Here is a 16,334-nt window from a genome sequence, read left to right as displayed (position 1 = left end):
AAAAGTTGTACTATCACTTCTGAAGACTTGAAGTCTCTGCTCTCTATCCTCACACTTTACATAAAACGTTCACTCAAGGCAGATGTGACAACATTATAGCAGCAAAATTCAGCTAAAGTTTAGATTAGGGAGAGGAACTATTTCTCTGATTAATTTGCTACAGACAGGTCTACTTCTGAATCCTAAGTCCAGGGCTCTGATCCATAAAGTGTAGGACACTGGGATCAATGGATTCTTGAAAGGGTGGAATCTTAAAAATTTCTAGTTAATGACATATCTTGGAAAATGTTAAGATCTGGTATGCTAATTAACACATCCTCATAGTGGATAAAGACAGTGTTAGCACTTACGGTAGCTATGTTTGGATTGTGCGTTTCTGAATAATAGGCTTTTATACCATAACTAAAACTGGAGTTGTTAACTAACCACCTCTGAGATACAGAGTAAAACTCAACCTGAACACCAGCCCCCTAAAATGAATAAGTGGGATCCAGAAAATCCATTTGTGTAATATGGAGGTGATCTTGGGGTGTGGGACCTAAGGAATACATGGGATGCTGCCTGATCCTCCGAATAGAAAGAAATATTGTCCAATATCAGAACAAGGGCTGGACAAAGGATGGGAGGCAATCACTGGTCAATTCATACTTAAATGGGAGTTTTCATGGGATATTTTATTTTATATATCAAACTATGTTGAGGTATTACAAGATAAATTACAAACCACATAAGGCGACCTTACTACCAATCAAATGAAATTCCTGCCAAGACTCCCCTGAAGTTGATTGTCCCAGTAACCATGAGCTCTAACCTAAGTAATCTGTTGCCCACTAGTCCTTATTTTGATATTTATTTATTTGGGAAAAATAATATTTATTTTTATGGGAACAAGTGATTTATTATCTCTAAAATTTAAAAATCTTTAATATATTTTAGGAAAGTGTTTGAATTGGAAAATTACAAAAGAATATCAAAAAGAAAATAAGAATAATAGGATAGTAGGAAATGTGTTTTCACATAAATGGCAGAAAAACATTAATTATATTTTAAAGAAAATTTTGAGAATTATTAGTCACTGTTCTTCATGAATATGAGCAACCATTGTTATCTAGTAGGGAGTGATGAACAACCTGAAAAATAATTCCAAAAGTTATTTTCGATGTACACAAATTCTTTATTTTTCATCAAATGTAGTTGGTATCAACTTTAGTCCATAGATCCTCAGGAGAAATGTAGCTTATAGGCTACAAACAGAGACTCAGGAGGCAGGCTGTCTGGATTTGAAACGTGGTTCTGCTCTTTATTTGCTGTATGATTCCATTATTTAATCTCACTGTTTCTCAATCCCTCATGCGTAGAATAGGGGTAATACTAGTACAGTCAACCCTTGAATAATGCAGGTTTGAAGTGCAGAGATGCACTTATATGCGGATATTTTTCAATAGTAAGTACTATGTATGTAGTACTGTATGTACTGTATGTACTACAATTCGTGTATGTGGAGGAACATCTGTTACAGAGGGCTGACTATAAATTATGCTTGGATTAAACCCCTCCTTGTTCAAGGTCAACTGTAACTATTCTGTGGGTTGATGTGAGGATACAGTGACCTGAATGTGTAAAGTGATATGACTATTGCCTGGCCCACAGTAAATGTTTGAAATTAAGATTGTTTTTTCAACATCTAAACTCTATTCTATGCTTTGATTACTTATCCACCAAATTGCCCTCTCTAGAAAGGTTCAAGAGTCTTATAGAGTATACTGAAGTTTCAAGGAACAAGTCCTTCTGAAACTCAGTCCCTCTTGGTAATAGCTGGTATGTAGTCAGAATAACAGTGTCCCAGGAAATTAGCTGTTTCTCTTCCTTTGCACCAACCTCAGGCATTTTTCCATTGTGGCCAGAGAAAAGGTCACCTAAATGCCAAACTTCTTAGGTTACCAATCAACTACTTCTCTCTGATGTCCAGTGAATTCCCTAGGATATTGTGGAAAGAAAACATTGAGACCCTGCTATTCATAGAATACCTAATATTCCCATTCCCTTCTGAGTTTCGAGGGAAATCCTCTGGGATCTCTCTCCTCCATGACTGACTGACATCTGCCTTCTAAACCCTGGGCACAGTCTCATTCCCTGTCAGCCACCATTGCTTACCCTCTACTACAGAAGCTCGGGGGAAACAGCCGCCTGCTGTCCATCCTCTGAGAGCCAGGAATGGGCTCAGGACCTGAGCTCAGCTAAAAACACATTCATGCCTGGGGTGGGTGGGGAATCACCCACAACAGCTGCTGCCATGTCCCGCAGTGGAGAGAAGGGTGTCCTGCAGTGAATGAATGCATCCTGGGCAGACTGTTCCTGCTGAAGGTAGAGTTGCCCTTTTTCCTTATTTTGGAACTTTAAGGTTTGTCTTTGTTTCTGTGCGTTTTCTAGGCTGGGTTTTCCACCCTCTTGTCAATTCTGGGAATCCCCATGCCTCCCAGTAATTTCTTCCTTTTGCTTAAATACCTAGATTTGGATTTTCTTACTTGCTAATAAAAAATTTCGGATACAAAGAAACACATTATTTCCTGAATGAAAACCAACTTCCAAATGCCCCCACCACTGCCATTAATAAATGTTAAGCAAGTATTTAAAGGTTATTGGTGAAAGGCTACCAAATCCTTGGCCTTTCCTGGGGGCTAACCTGAATGACTGACCCCTGATCAGCTTATTACCTGTGCTTCAGGTTTGCTAGTGTTCAAGCTGTCTCGTTTTCCATTCAGATCCCAGAATAATGCTTCTTTTGCCGCTTCTGTCTAATAAAAGTTGTTGAATGACTATTTGCAAACTTTTATCTCTATGATTTAAGACTTTTTTTTTGGCTAATATACAACTAAAATTAAATTTAGAAATAAATTATATGCTAAGGGTGAGACTTTGGGAGTTTATTGGATTGGCCTCATTGCACTTAATGCCTGACTATAAACTGATGTCACCAACTGTAGCTTGTATAATTATACCGATAAGACGCTGTGTTTTCATCTTTTTATATATTAGATCTCCAGGTAGATATTATTTGAAAAAAGGGTTATTCTACTTCAAAAGATTGAAAAGCAGTGCCCTGCAGAATATGCTTCAAATTATTTACCATAGGGTTATAAGGCCCTCTATGATCTGGGCCCAACTCACCTCTTTGTCCTCATTTCTGTCTATGTAATGACTCATTTTGTAAACATTCTGACAACCGCTAAGCTTGTAGGCCTACTTCTTCCCTCCTACACAATGTATTGTTTTTGCCTCCTGTTTTCTAATCTGCCTGCAAAGCTTTCTCCTTTCCTGTGAATTGGTTAAGTCCTACTAGCCCTTAAGACTAACCCTTAGCAATAGTGCCCTCCCCACACACATCCCTTTGGCTGGGTTAGGATCCCTTAAAAGGTGGCTTCCTTATACCACATGGAAAGAGAGCTTCCTCACAGTGTGTCCTCGTTGGCTGTGCTTCGCATTGGTTTTCCTGTCTGCCTTAATGGAAGGAGAGCTCCTTGAAGGTGGAGAAACACAAAGCTCGGCCCCTGACAGAGATTCTGTGATGATTTGACTTATGATAAGAAATGTCTACGTCTTTGGCCTTCCTTCCATTTCTGGCACAAAGCAACTAAATGTTCCTAAGTGATAAGAGCACTAGGAGCATCTTTGGTTCGCATATTTGGTCTTTGGCCCCAGTTCCTGACACAGGGCTCCTAAGTCTCTTGTAATTTCCTGGGTGATAGAATTACTTCTAACGAGGGGACTCTGGGTGGGCTCCTGGATGGTCCTGGATGAGGGCTGGTCACCAGAAAGACCAAGCCCTGATTAGAAGCTTGGACTTTTCAGCCCTGCCCCCCCATTCTCTTGAGAAGGAAGAGAGGCTGGAAATGGAGTTACTGATCGATCGTGCCTATGTGATGGAGCCACTGTGTTTCTTTTTCCTTTGTAAACCTTGGTTTTTGTTTGTTTGTTTGCTGTTTTTGTTCATTTTGGTGCTGTTTTTGTGTGTGTGTGTGTATGTATATCTGGACGCTTGTAGCATTTCAATTTTATCTTAGGAATTCAAAATTTCTAACAGGATTTGTGTGTGTGTGTGTGTGTGTGTGTGTGTGTGTGTGTGTGTGTGTGTGTGTGTTCCCAAAATGTTTTCCTCAGCTCTGGAAATTTGTCATATATAGTTTGCTTGATTATTCATTTCCATTCTTTTTTCTTTCTGTATGCTGTTTAATGGTTGTTGGCTTGCCTAGATTTCACAAGCACATATTTTATCTATTCTCTATATATTTTATCTTTTCACTTTCCCATAGTTTTAATACAGTTGATCTTCACAAATTTGGTTTCTAGAAATATACATTTTATTCTTGAATTGCTATTGAGTTATGACATTTCTCAATCATACTTTTTACTTCCAAGAACTCTTCTTGCAGCTACATTGCCTCCCTATCTTTGTAACTTGCTCTTGTTTTTACCACTGCAGTTCTCTTGGATCTGAGAATACTAATTAGATACTTTTTAAATTCTCTCTTATTTTTTCAGTAGCTCTGTTTTCTTTGGTGGATTTTCTCTCATTTTAGAGTATGAAATTATCATTTCTGGCAGCTATTTTCCTCATGTGCCCAGGGTTGTATAACGATTGTTCATATTTTTTAAAAAAGTGAAAGGGTAGCTGCTAGTTTTGGTTGCTGATGCTGGTTCCTCCAGGGTTTCTGTGGTCCAGGGATGATTTCTCCTGCAGGGACTGTGGCCACAGATCTCCACTTCCTTAGTGCACTGTTTGTATTTGACTGAAGCCTGACATGGTGGTGATGGCAACAGCTCAGGGAAGAGGATTCAGCACCCAGCTATTCTGCATTCAAACGTTTTATGGAGACCCTGGAGAACTGATTTTTTTTTCCCCCTAAAAGTTCAGTTAATTGACTATGCACTATTTACAACTGACTTAATTCCCTAGCTATTTGGGGTTTTTTTCCACATAAAAAAAGATTTATTTTAAATTCACATAAAATACGTTTAGAATAAGTCTAAACTTTAGCATTTAAGTACTGTAAAACAAACACAGAGGAGCTTTTAGGATGTATATTCTCCATTCTGTCCAAAAAGCCGGTACAAATAGCTTTTTTTTACAGTTATTGATCATCACCTCGTTGCCTTAAATTTCTAGATTTTCCATTTTCAATTCTTCTCTTTTTGAAGACTGGGGCCACTCCATCTGCCACAACTCCAAGAAAAGTGTCTGTTTTTTCTTTAAAAACCACTTTGGGTTCCCCACCAGCACCAGCCTCTGAAGTTGATACATATTCATTTTCAGTGCTTGGAAGTTCCAAATCTACCTCCTCATGGGACTCAGATTATTTAATTTCTTGCCATTCTCCATATGGGTTTGATTTTTCATGAGCTTTGGGTTTTTCTTCATTTGGACCTGATGAATTCTTCCCTTGGGTATTTTTTTCTTTCTGTGTTTCTGCTTCAGTTCCTTTATCACTATTTTTATTTTTTTCCTTAAACTTTATTTTTAGCTTTTGTGTTTCTGTAGAGACTTCTCCTTTTTTTCCCCCCTTGTCTGCTTCCTGTTCCCCATCAGAATCACTATGTGAATCTGATGATTTGGACTCTTCTAGGGTGCCAGGTGACTTCTCATTGACCTTACTAGAAAGCAGATCGCCAGAGTGTGGAATGAAATCATCAGGTTTTTCCCATCTGGATTCCCCTGTTTCTGTATTATAATAATAGGTATAACCATCTTTGCTTAAACCTTTTACCCAAACAGTCTTCACTGCCGTCTTTTTTAAGTTTCCTTGAAATCCTTCAGGTTTCTTCCACTGAGATGCTCCTGTGATAAGATCATAATAGTAATGGTAACCCTCAGAGGTTATGCCTTCTACCCATCTGCCCCTTGAAGGGCCCCTTTTCTTGCTGCTGATTTGATGCAGAGGTGGGTGGGATAGTGCTGGTTACTGGTGATATGCTTGGCTCTGAAATTTCTGACTCTAAGCCAAGCCTTTTCACGTGCTCTTGGTATGCTTTCAGGGCAGCTGCCTCCATTGCAGCATTGCTGCCTCCATATCCAGGCTTTTCTGTTTAATCTCACTGATCCACTTTGCCACATTTTCCTTATGATTCTTTCCTCTTGCGTGAAGTTCAATGCTAGGCCTATTGTCCACTCTCCAGCACTTGTAGTAATCACAGAATTTCTTTGGTTGTGACTTACAGTAGTCTTCCATGACTGGACCAGCCGCTCCGCGGGTCGCCCCCAGGCCCAGCTGAGGCATGCGTTCCCCACTCGGGGCAAGTTGACGCCCAGCTCACCGCGAGGCTCACCGGAGCCTCCGAGCCCAGACACCTCCCTTCTTCCCTGGGTAGCTATTTGTAATGAAAAGGTAACTGTGTACTGAATTCATGTAAATAAAAATTATAAATAGAAATTCTAATCAATAAGAAAACTGTTGTATCTCTTCAGAATCATGATCCATTGAATTTTTAGTAGTATCTTTGCATAAGTAACCTATTCTTTTAATCATTGAAATTTCAAGTTCCTTCTGCTTACATCTTTTTAAGTATCTTAGCTATTCAGCAATTTACAATTTCATTGAATTTGCAGTCTCACAATAGGATATCAAATTAATCTCCACTGACATTTATTTGAAATTCCGTAAAACTACTTAGTTGAAGAATTAGAATTCGAAAATTTTCTTTCTACCTGTTCAGGTACATATTTCTATGTCTCTTCAATCAATGTGATGCACATGTGATGCACATTTCTTTTTAAAATATCCCTAGGAATTTTATATTTTGTATTTTTTAATTTTTTCCAAATGTTTGTTAAGAACAAATACAACTTTTTTTTTTTAATTTTTTTTATTTATGGCTGTGTTGGGTCTTCGTTTCTGTGCGAGGACTTTCTCTAGTTGTGCAAGCGGGGGCCACTCTTCATCGCGGTGCACGGGCCTCTCACTATCGCGGCCTCTCTTGTTGCGGAGCACAGGCTCCAGACGTGCAGGCTCAGTAATTGTGGCTCACGGGCCCAGTTGCTCCGGGGCATGTGGGATCTTCCCAGACCAGGGCTCGAACCCGTGTCCTCTGCACTGGCAGGCAGATTCTCAACCACTGCGCCACCAGGGAAGCCCTGTATTTATTTTTAAAGTGATGTTTTTTCCATTATACATTGTAGCTGGTTAAACATTTCATGTTTCATATAATCATTTGCAGGTGTTCATCTTACACAGTTTTTCCTTAATTCTATTAGACTTTCAGGTAACTTTATTGTATTTTTTCATTTAAATAAGATGTATTTCAAACACAAAATAATATAATAAACATTTGTACCCATCTCTTAAAATGATATTTAGTTATATTTATTTTTGGTATATAAAAAGTTATATAAAAATAACTAAAGTTAAAACCCCATCCATAGATACCCTCACAGAAGCACTCAGAATAATGTTTGATTAAATGTCTGAGTATCCCATGGCCCAGTCAAGTCGACCTATATATTAACCAACACATGGAATCTATTTTTTCCTGTTTTATGTTTATCATCATATCTCATATAGACATCCACTTAACATCCTCCAGCAGTATGTCATGATTACTATTTGCTAATTGGAAAAAAATGATAAAATATCACTTCAGAAGAAAATATTAAAGACAAAGTATAAACTTCTACTTCTTGGGTTGTTCTTTTTTGTGGCATTTGCACTTAATTTCAGTGGTAGAAAACCTTATCAGGGACATTCTGGTCCATAATTTAGAGCCTATCAAAAGATGTATTTCCTGTGAATAAGCCTCAGCTCACAAGGAAAACTGGGTGCATTTGGGTTACAACAGTAAGTGGATACAGGCAGGTTTGGATTTGACTCCTGACTCAATGTCCACTTTAGCCAATCATCCTTGGGTCTCGGAGAGACTCAGTAAATGTTTTTTTTTCTGATGGATAAATGAATCGATACAATTTAGCTTTCTATTTTAAATTTTGTTGAAAGTGTTGCAAAGATTAAATAAACTTAAATGTGAACATACAGAGACCCTGGCAGACAGTAATGGCTCAATAAATGATAATAATAATTGTTAGGGTGGTGGTAGCTTTTACTACTCTGATGCTAACTTTGGCCATTCGACCTAAAGTAATAGACTAGAATATCTGTGTTAACATGAATGCCTGGGGATACTGAAAGCCTTATTCAAGTGAATTTAAAAAGTACACCTGTAATATATTCCTATCAAGAGGTGTCATATACTTGAGCACTTAAGAATTTTTTGTGATAATGGTAAAAAGACAAGATAATTGATAGTCTGAAACATTTTCACAGCTTGCATACATGCTTTAAAATGAAATAGGGTTGTTTTGGCCCTACGTGTATATATATATTTTTTATGAGTTTAGAATTTTATGCTTAAAAGTAATTTAGTTAATATAGCAGTTAGCAGAAAGTATAGTAATAAAAAGAAGAAACTTATTATGGTAGAAAAAAATGTATCTAAAATGAGACGATCAGATTGATTGCATTTTCTTAGAAGTGAGACTGGCTTATTTCTTCTGACACTGCTCCAAACCATTATGAATTGAAATTCTACTGGGGCAGTATTTGTCAGATATTTGTCAGAGTGCAAACTGAGAGACTGAAATGGAGAGTAGCCAGACCTTACATAAAAATAGAATGCTAATCCACAATCTGCATCAACCAATCCAGGATTAAGCCAAACCACCTCTGTAGCAATCAGCCCAAAATAGAAGTTATCAATAACTGCCAGCTTCCCAGATTTTTGCTTCCACTTCTAATTTACAGCCAACCAAAGAGAGCCAAATATGCCCCCCTAACCAATCGCTTAGAACGCCCCCTTCTAAATTAGCCCACCTCCAGCTTCTGCATGCCAACAACCTCCAATCAAGGCGAACTTGAAACCTTCCATTTCTTTCCACTGTAAAGTTTTCTCACTGCTCGACCTGCCTTTTCAGTCTCTGCCAAGCACAAGCGGTGGTGACTGACTCTCTTTCTATATAGCAAGCTCCGAATAAAGCTTGTATTCATTTGGGTGGGCTTCATTTATTCCCACAGGACAGAAGAAGAAACTTAACTTCCTATACAGGACTATATAAAATCATTTCATATAAAGAATTCATATAATCATTCAATACAAAGCACTTCAAACAGTGAATAATATTAAAGATTTTCATGTGTCATGTTAATTAGTTACTACTATGTGATTTTGTTTACCTTAGTTTTATGATGCCCTCCTTATTTTATTGCTCTCCGTTCAACCACATTATCTTAACTTTGTAATAGCTGGAGTGGCAAGTTTATTAGCTGCTAAATTTCTCAACCATTGCTAGCAGTATAAAGTATTATAATAATAATCTCAAAGATAGCTTCTTACTGTAAGGCACGGATTGTGATCATTTTACCTGGAGCAGTTAATGTTTAATGGATACTTTCAACAGCTGGCCGTGTTTAGTTTTTAGAAAGCTTTTGAAGAAAGAGTGGACTTAAAAGTATATGACTGCCTAGATATCAAAGACCTTCTTAGGTGGTATGCGGGAAGCATATTTAAAATTACTCCTTAACTAATAACATGACTGGTTAACTCACTGTACACGTAAACATTTATAATAACATTGAAATTGTTGTTGTGCTTGAGTATAACACTGGATTAATTTTAAATTGAATGGAAGTTCTAAACAAAGGCAATGAAAATACAAAATCCATGATGGGTATTCCTATGGATTGAATTGTGTCTCCCCCTCACCCCCCAAATTCATATGCTGAGGCCCTAACCACCAATGTGATGGCATTTAGAGGTGAGACTTTGGGGAGGTAATTATGCTTAGATGAGGACACGAGGATGGAGCAACCATGATGAGATTAGTATTCTTACAAGAAGGTAAAGAGACCAGAGCTCTCTTCACACAGTGAGACCAGCAAGGAAGAGAGCCCTCTCTGGGGAACAGAATTGGCTGACATGTTGACCTTGAACTTTCCAGCTTCCAGAACTGTGAGAAATAAATTCCTGGCTTCTCAGTCTGTGGTTTTTTATTATGGCCGCTTGGGCTGACTAATACATGTTTCAAAAATTTACCAAATTATCCAGATATTTCAAATGTTCTGATTTTGACATTCTAATGAATGTTTCAGTTTTCATCCAATAACCTACTTTATTGAATTTTTTATGAATGCCCCTTCTTTTTGCCTTAAGAGCAAACTCTGCTAAAATTATTCAATTTGATTGGGCTGATTAAATTTAGATATTAAGATTACTGAAAACCATTAATCTTAAAAGATATTATTTGAATTAGATTCAATATAAAGTATTAACAATCATGATTAGATAATGAGAAATTTCAGCAGAGTAATTGTTTTCTTTAATAATTAAGGCATTTAAGGCAGTACTGTTTTTTCATTTATAGTAGTTTTGCTTAATTGTATAGGTTTTGGTATGATGTGTTTTTCTTTCAGTACCTTTGTAAATGGTGTGCATTTTCTATTTTGTTCCAAAAGTTATCGTGCACTGTTGTTGCTTAATTTCTAAGTAGGTAAGATTATGTTGGTATGGTTTTTGTTATTTCCGATTTCGTGCGTTTTGTGATGAAAACGTAATATATATTTCTTTCTCTGGAATATACATCATATATGTGTGTGTATTCAACATTGTTGATTATCCAATTGCTTTCCTCCTTTTTTATTTATACTAATAAATCTGTTTCTCTATAGTTTTTATCTTAAAAAATGTTTTTGTTTTTTTTTTTAACTTTGGGTTTATTTATTTATTTATTTATTTATGGCTGTGTTGGGTCTTCGTTTTCTGTGCGAGGGCTTTCTCTAGTTGCGGCAAGTGGGTGCCACTCTTCATCGCGGTGCGCGGGCCTCTCATTATCACGGCCTCTCTTGTTGCGGAGCACAGGCTCCAGACACGCAGGCTCAGTAGTTGTGGCTCACGGGCCTAGTTGCTCCGCGGCATGTGGGATCTTCCCAGACCAGGGCTCGAACACGTGTCCCCTGCATTAGCAGGCAGATTCTCAACCACTGCGCCACCAGGGAAGCCCCCAAAAATGTTTTTAAAGCATTGAACAAGTTGTATTCATTTTTCCTGTAGCTCTTATTTCGTTAATAGTCATCACCTCTATCTTGCCTGTCATAATTACACTCATGTTTCCCTGCTATACTTGGGGACAAGTCCCCAGCTATTCCCTCACAAGGACTGTGTCCCCTGCTCTCCAGCACCATTCTCCACAAGCTGAGCTCCTAAGAACATATTTACTGTCCTTTTCCACCACAATCTGAGACACTGTCTTTTTCTTTTCTTTCTTTTTTTTTTTTTTTGGCCACACAACCACGTGGCTCGCGGGATATTAGTTCCCCTACCAGGGATCGAACCCATGCCCCTTACTGTGGAAGCATGTAGTCCTAACCACTGGACCGCCAGGGAAGTCCCTCTCTTTTTCTTTTGTCTCTCCTTCACTACACCTTATCTCAGAGTTTTAATTAGGACAGTTTAATACTTTTAATCTCAGATTCTTTGTATATTTTTCCTCTCAATGACAAGAATTACTCTTCAATTTTGATAATTTACATCCATTTGATTTCAAGGATTTCTCCTCAATCCTGAGCATCCTTACGATCATTTTATTGCATTCCTACACAGTGTCTCATCAATTTCGATCATATGTATATGAAATAAGAGATTCATCCCACCCTACCCCCATTATTCTTCTTCTCGTTACCTTCCAGTCTCTTGAGGTTTTTCCCAGATACAATGTTATTGGTTAGGTGCAGAACAGGACAGTGTATTTCCTGAAGTCTAGCATATCCACATATATCTTTCTTTCTTTCCACCCACTTCCCCTCATCAGAGGGGAAGATTAGTATCTCTGAGATTAGTATCTCTGCTAGGAATGGAATGACCAAGCTACAATTCTTACTTCTCAATATTCTGTAGGTGGTTTATACTGTCCTGTTGCCAATGTGGCAGATTACTTGCCTGTGGTTGGTCTGATCCTTTTTCCTTTGTTCCTTTTTTAAGTAATTTGTTTCTTCTCTGGAAGCTTGCAAGGGTTTTCACCTTTTGTTTTAAGTTCTGGAATTTCTCCAAGCTTTTTTCAAAATCATTAACTTTGCCTGGGTTGTTTAATGAATAATTTTCACCTGCAGGATCAGCTCTTTTTTTCAGCTCAAGTTAGCACGTTTTATTTCCTGTCCTCTATCTGTTTCTGTCCTTCCCTCCAGAACTTCTACAATTGACATTTCCTCAGCTCTCTCCTCCAGCCCTCAAGTTTTCAGTATGGTTTTCTGTCTTTATATTTTTGGCTCTGTGCTTTAAGATATTTGTTACACTGTATCATCTAGACCACCAGTCCTGATCTCACCTGTAACTGCCCTGTTTTTCAACATCTACTGAATATTTTTAGTTTTACATTTCTATAAAGTCTTTCTGAACCATTCTTGAAACTCCCTAAATGCTCACTGTTATTCATGGCCTGGTCTATCTCTTCTTGATGGATTGATTGATTGATTGATTGATTGATTTGGGGGCTTAATCTAAGGGTACTTTTTTCTCTCTCTCTTAGCTTGCTCATTTGTCGTAGATGTATTACTGAAACCACAATCCTTCTAAGATGGGACTTGAACCCAGCCAAAACTTAGATTGGGACTTGAACCCATGGGCTGGGACTCAAATCCACCCACACCTCAGATTAAGACTTGAACCCATGATCCCTGACTTAGGAGGGGACCCAAATCCATTGTATTTTAATTGAAACTGCTCACCTGGTGTTAGGATTTACTGAAGCTCAGGTTCTGTTGTCTCAGAAAGAATTCAACATGAGGCAAAGGGATAGGCAAAGAGTGAGTTTATTAGCATAGGACACTTGTGAGAGAAACAAGCGGGCAGGCAAGGGAGCGTAGCCCTGAGAACAAAGAAGGCTACATTTTTATAATCCAAGGAAAAGTGGGGAGGGGAGAAGACCACCTTCCTCCTCATTCTTCAGTAGATGTCAAAGCTTACATCATTAGTTCCTCCTTTGACCCTGTACGGTTTAACTGGGACTGTCATGGTGCTATTTAAATCATAAGTATATTTAGCAGAAGGGTGGTACCATATATTAAAATATGGTAATTCATCCCAGGTTTTGGTATAATGTCCCCTTTCACCTAGTTTCTTTCCCCTTTCACATATATTCCTGTCTTGGCTACATGCAGAAATGCTACTCTTCAAGGACCATTAACTCCCTGACTTCATGTAACAATATTCAGACCTCATATCTATTGTCTTGTGTTTTAACTAACAGGGTTTGTGGCTTGAGTGTGCCTCGTGCTTGGATGGGCCTGATCTTCCTTCAAGGTAGTGTAGCTTGTTGCTAGGTTACTGAATTCTTTTCTTGAGTGGTCATTAGCTTCAACAGTCTCCCAGACTCCCTTACAATTCCCTCTCTGCCTTTAATCTCCTAGTGGGATTTCTAAACTATTTAATTATCCTACTCTATCCCTATCACTACCATGGTTCTTTCCTTGTTTGTTGCCGTTCTGATCTTCTGGGGAACCTCCAGAGGAAATAGCCCCATTCGTGGAAGAATTAACGGGATTCTATGGGCCAGTAGTTGATTAGCAGCAGGTAATCAATCCCCCATTACAGCACAGAAGGTCCACATTTTCTTCTTTCATCTTTTCTTCCTCTCTTATCTGTAGAAGGGATTGAGACAACCATTTGGCTTCTCAGTTCTTTAGGATTGAGAAGACCAATCTCATATTGGCAGATGGAGTGCACAGAGCTGCTTTCACTAGGATATACTATAGTAAGAGTCTCTTTTTGGGTATCCCCAATACTGGTTTCCCGGTTCTTACGTGGCGCAAATATGAGACAGTCCTGCACCAGTTATTGGTCAAGTACCTCTCATATATTCCAGGTACCAGAAGATAATTGACTCCAAAGAGGTAGATTGATAAGTCGGATCTAACTTGAATCAAATGCTCCAATGTTTTGGTGGTATATACACTTTTATTTATGTATCTCTCATTATATGAATGGCCTCTATTTACTGGTTTCCAGAGGAATCTTATTCATCCTTAGAGAACCAGTTCCTTTTTCTCCTTCCATGAAGCCTTTGCCTATCCACAGTGCTTTCTCCTCTGAATATCTCTTGTATTCACCCCCTATTCCTTTAATTTTACAGTTTGAAGACTTAATTTAGTTTCCTGCCTTTAGCAGTCCTTGCCACATAGTAGTAAGTTAATACATATTCACCTAACAAATGAGTCCATGCTAACGTAAATATATTTAATGCAAGATCAAATATGGAAAATTAATATGTATCACAACACCTGGTACCATACGATATTCTTCATAAGTAAAAAAGACTATCTGTAGAGTATTTTGTAAGAAGCAGATAGTGGCTGATCACTGGGAGTCTTTTCTTTTAGTGCTACTTCTCCTATCAATTTATTTCTATAATTTTACTAAAATACCATTGGCAAAATGTATAGACAAAAGGTGTTGAAACCATCTAAGATCAAATACTGTGTCTTACTCATCTGTTTTATGGCCAGACCCTACTCAGGGTAGGTTTCTGATTGACAAATGTTACTGTGCATAAGAGTAACCCAGAGGCCCTGTTACATGAAGATTCATTTTCCCGCCTTCTTGAAAGTCTAATTGAGTAGATGTGAGGTGGATCTCAAATACCTGCATCTTTAAAAAGCATCCCAGGTGATTCTGAATTAGGTAGGTCACCCAAAACCAACACCTGGAGACACACTGGTTAAATGCCTCAATGAATATTGGTTGAAATGAATTAATTCATCTAAGGAGTTTCATCATTTCATAATGCATTATTCTTTAAGAGATGATCTAAAGATTTCTTCCCTTAAAAGTGATTTTTTACTATTTAATTTCTCTATTTATGAAAATATAACTGACTGAATGCCCAAGTGAAATATGTCAGGTGACTGATGTTGAGAAATTTTATGTAAAGCTGTAAAGGAAAAAGAGCAATATGAAATGCCCAGAACAGACACATACAGAGTCAGAAAGTAGATTAGTGGTTTCCAGAGGCTGGGAGGAGGGAGAAATGGAGAGTGACTATTTATGAGTATGGAGTTTTGGGGAATGAAAATGTTCTAAAATTTGATAGTGATGGTGGAACGGCTCTGTGAATATACTAAAAACCGCTGAATTGTGCACTTTAAAAGGGTGAGTTTTATGGTATGTGACTTGTAATTCACATACTATTTGTATATTCTCAATAAAGCTATTATTACAAAAGAAAATGAGTAAGTCTAGTAAATTATATAAAGATTAAAAAGTAAAATGAAAGAACAAACAAACAACCATGCACTTATGTCTAGCTCTTTTTAGTTGTAAAGCTGAGACCTTTGTGGAAGGCATTCTTATAAAGAACTCTTATGGGTCTGAAGGGAATTTTATATTCCAATCTGACTGTGAAGGTTTCTTAACAAACTGTCAGTAGAGCTCAAATATTAAATGAGATTATGCACATTGTGATCAGAAGGAAGAACTGCATTTACCATGTAAATAAGCCAAAAGTGCATTGAGTGCGCGCGCGCGCGCACACACACACACACACACACACACACACACACACACACACATGTCATGTGTTCTCGTGGTCCTGTAGAGAAATATGGAAACAGAAAAATCCCATCCAGTTTATCTGTGTAAAGATAAAAACTGAAGTCAGTTTCTTAAAACTATACTATTTCCTTTTGGTTTATCTGATTTTCATCTAGTCTTTTAAAGGGTAAGAATCTACCTTCCTCTCCTGGTTTGCCCTTAGCATTAACCAAAAGATTCAGAAGCCCATAACTTTTCTTGTATCTTGACAATGAGTGGCAGAAAGAGCAGAAAGGAAGGATGTTTTCAAGCAAGGGTTGAGCAAAGGTAACAATTTTCTTTTGTTATCAGGCATCTTCACTGACATGGAGAGTTTTTTTCTTTCTTTTTTGTGAATTTGAGAGACAGCAACTGTAGAAAAAGGGCTAGACCTTCCTTGAGATTTATCTTTTTTCAGAATTGGTAATAAATGTTCAAAAGATGCCACAAGCCAACCAAAATTATGAGTGACAGAGAGAGACATGCTAGATTTTTTTTTAAAGTTTGTTCAGCTTCTTTTCCCGTTGTAAAGATGGGACTGATGTCTTCTGATCTCTTTATATGACTGAGCTGAAACAAGAAATATCAAGATTTATTAAATAACCAACATATTTGGATGGGAAGAACAACATAGGTAATATTTATCTTATTCATTATTACAATTTTACTTTAAGGTCATATATTTTTCAAGTGATCCCATCAGTATAGTAAATTGAATTTGTAGAGCCCACACAACC

At 37.8% G+C, this 16,334-nt stretch overlaps 1 pseudogene across 1 annotated transcript; it reads right to left on the bottom strand.

The window, feature by feature from the left end:
- Positions 1-4,123: 4,123 nt before the first annotated feature.
- LOC309635872 (WW domain-binding protein 4 pseudogene) lies at positions 4,124-11,841 on the bottom strand (annotated as a pseudogene). Its single transcript has one exon. The product of its transcript is annotated as a WW domain-binding protein 4 pseudogene (transcript).
- Positions 11,842-16,334: the final 4,493 nt, after the last annotated feature.

Source organism: Balaenoptera borealis (assembly GCF_965194805.1).
Source record: "Balaenoptera borealis genome assembly, chromosome: 10".
Classification (NCBI taxonomy): Eukaryota; Metazoa; Chordata; class Mammalia; order Artiodactyla; family Balaenopteridae; genus Balaenoptera; species Balaenoptera borealis.
The sequence above is the reverse complement of the archived record's forward strand: the minus strand, read 5'-3'. Positions and strand labels throughout refer to the sequence as shown.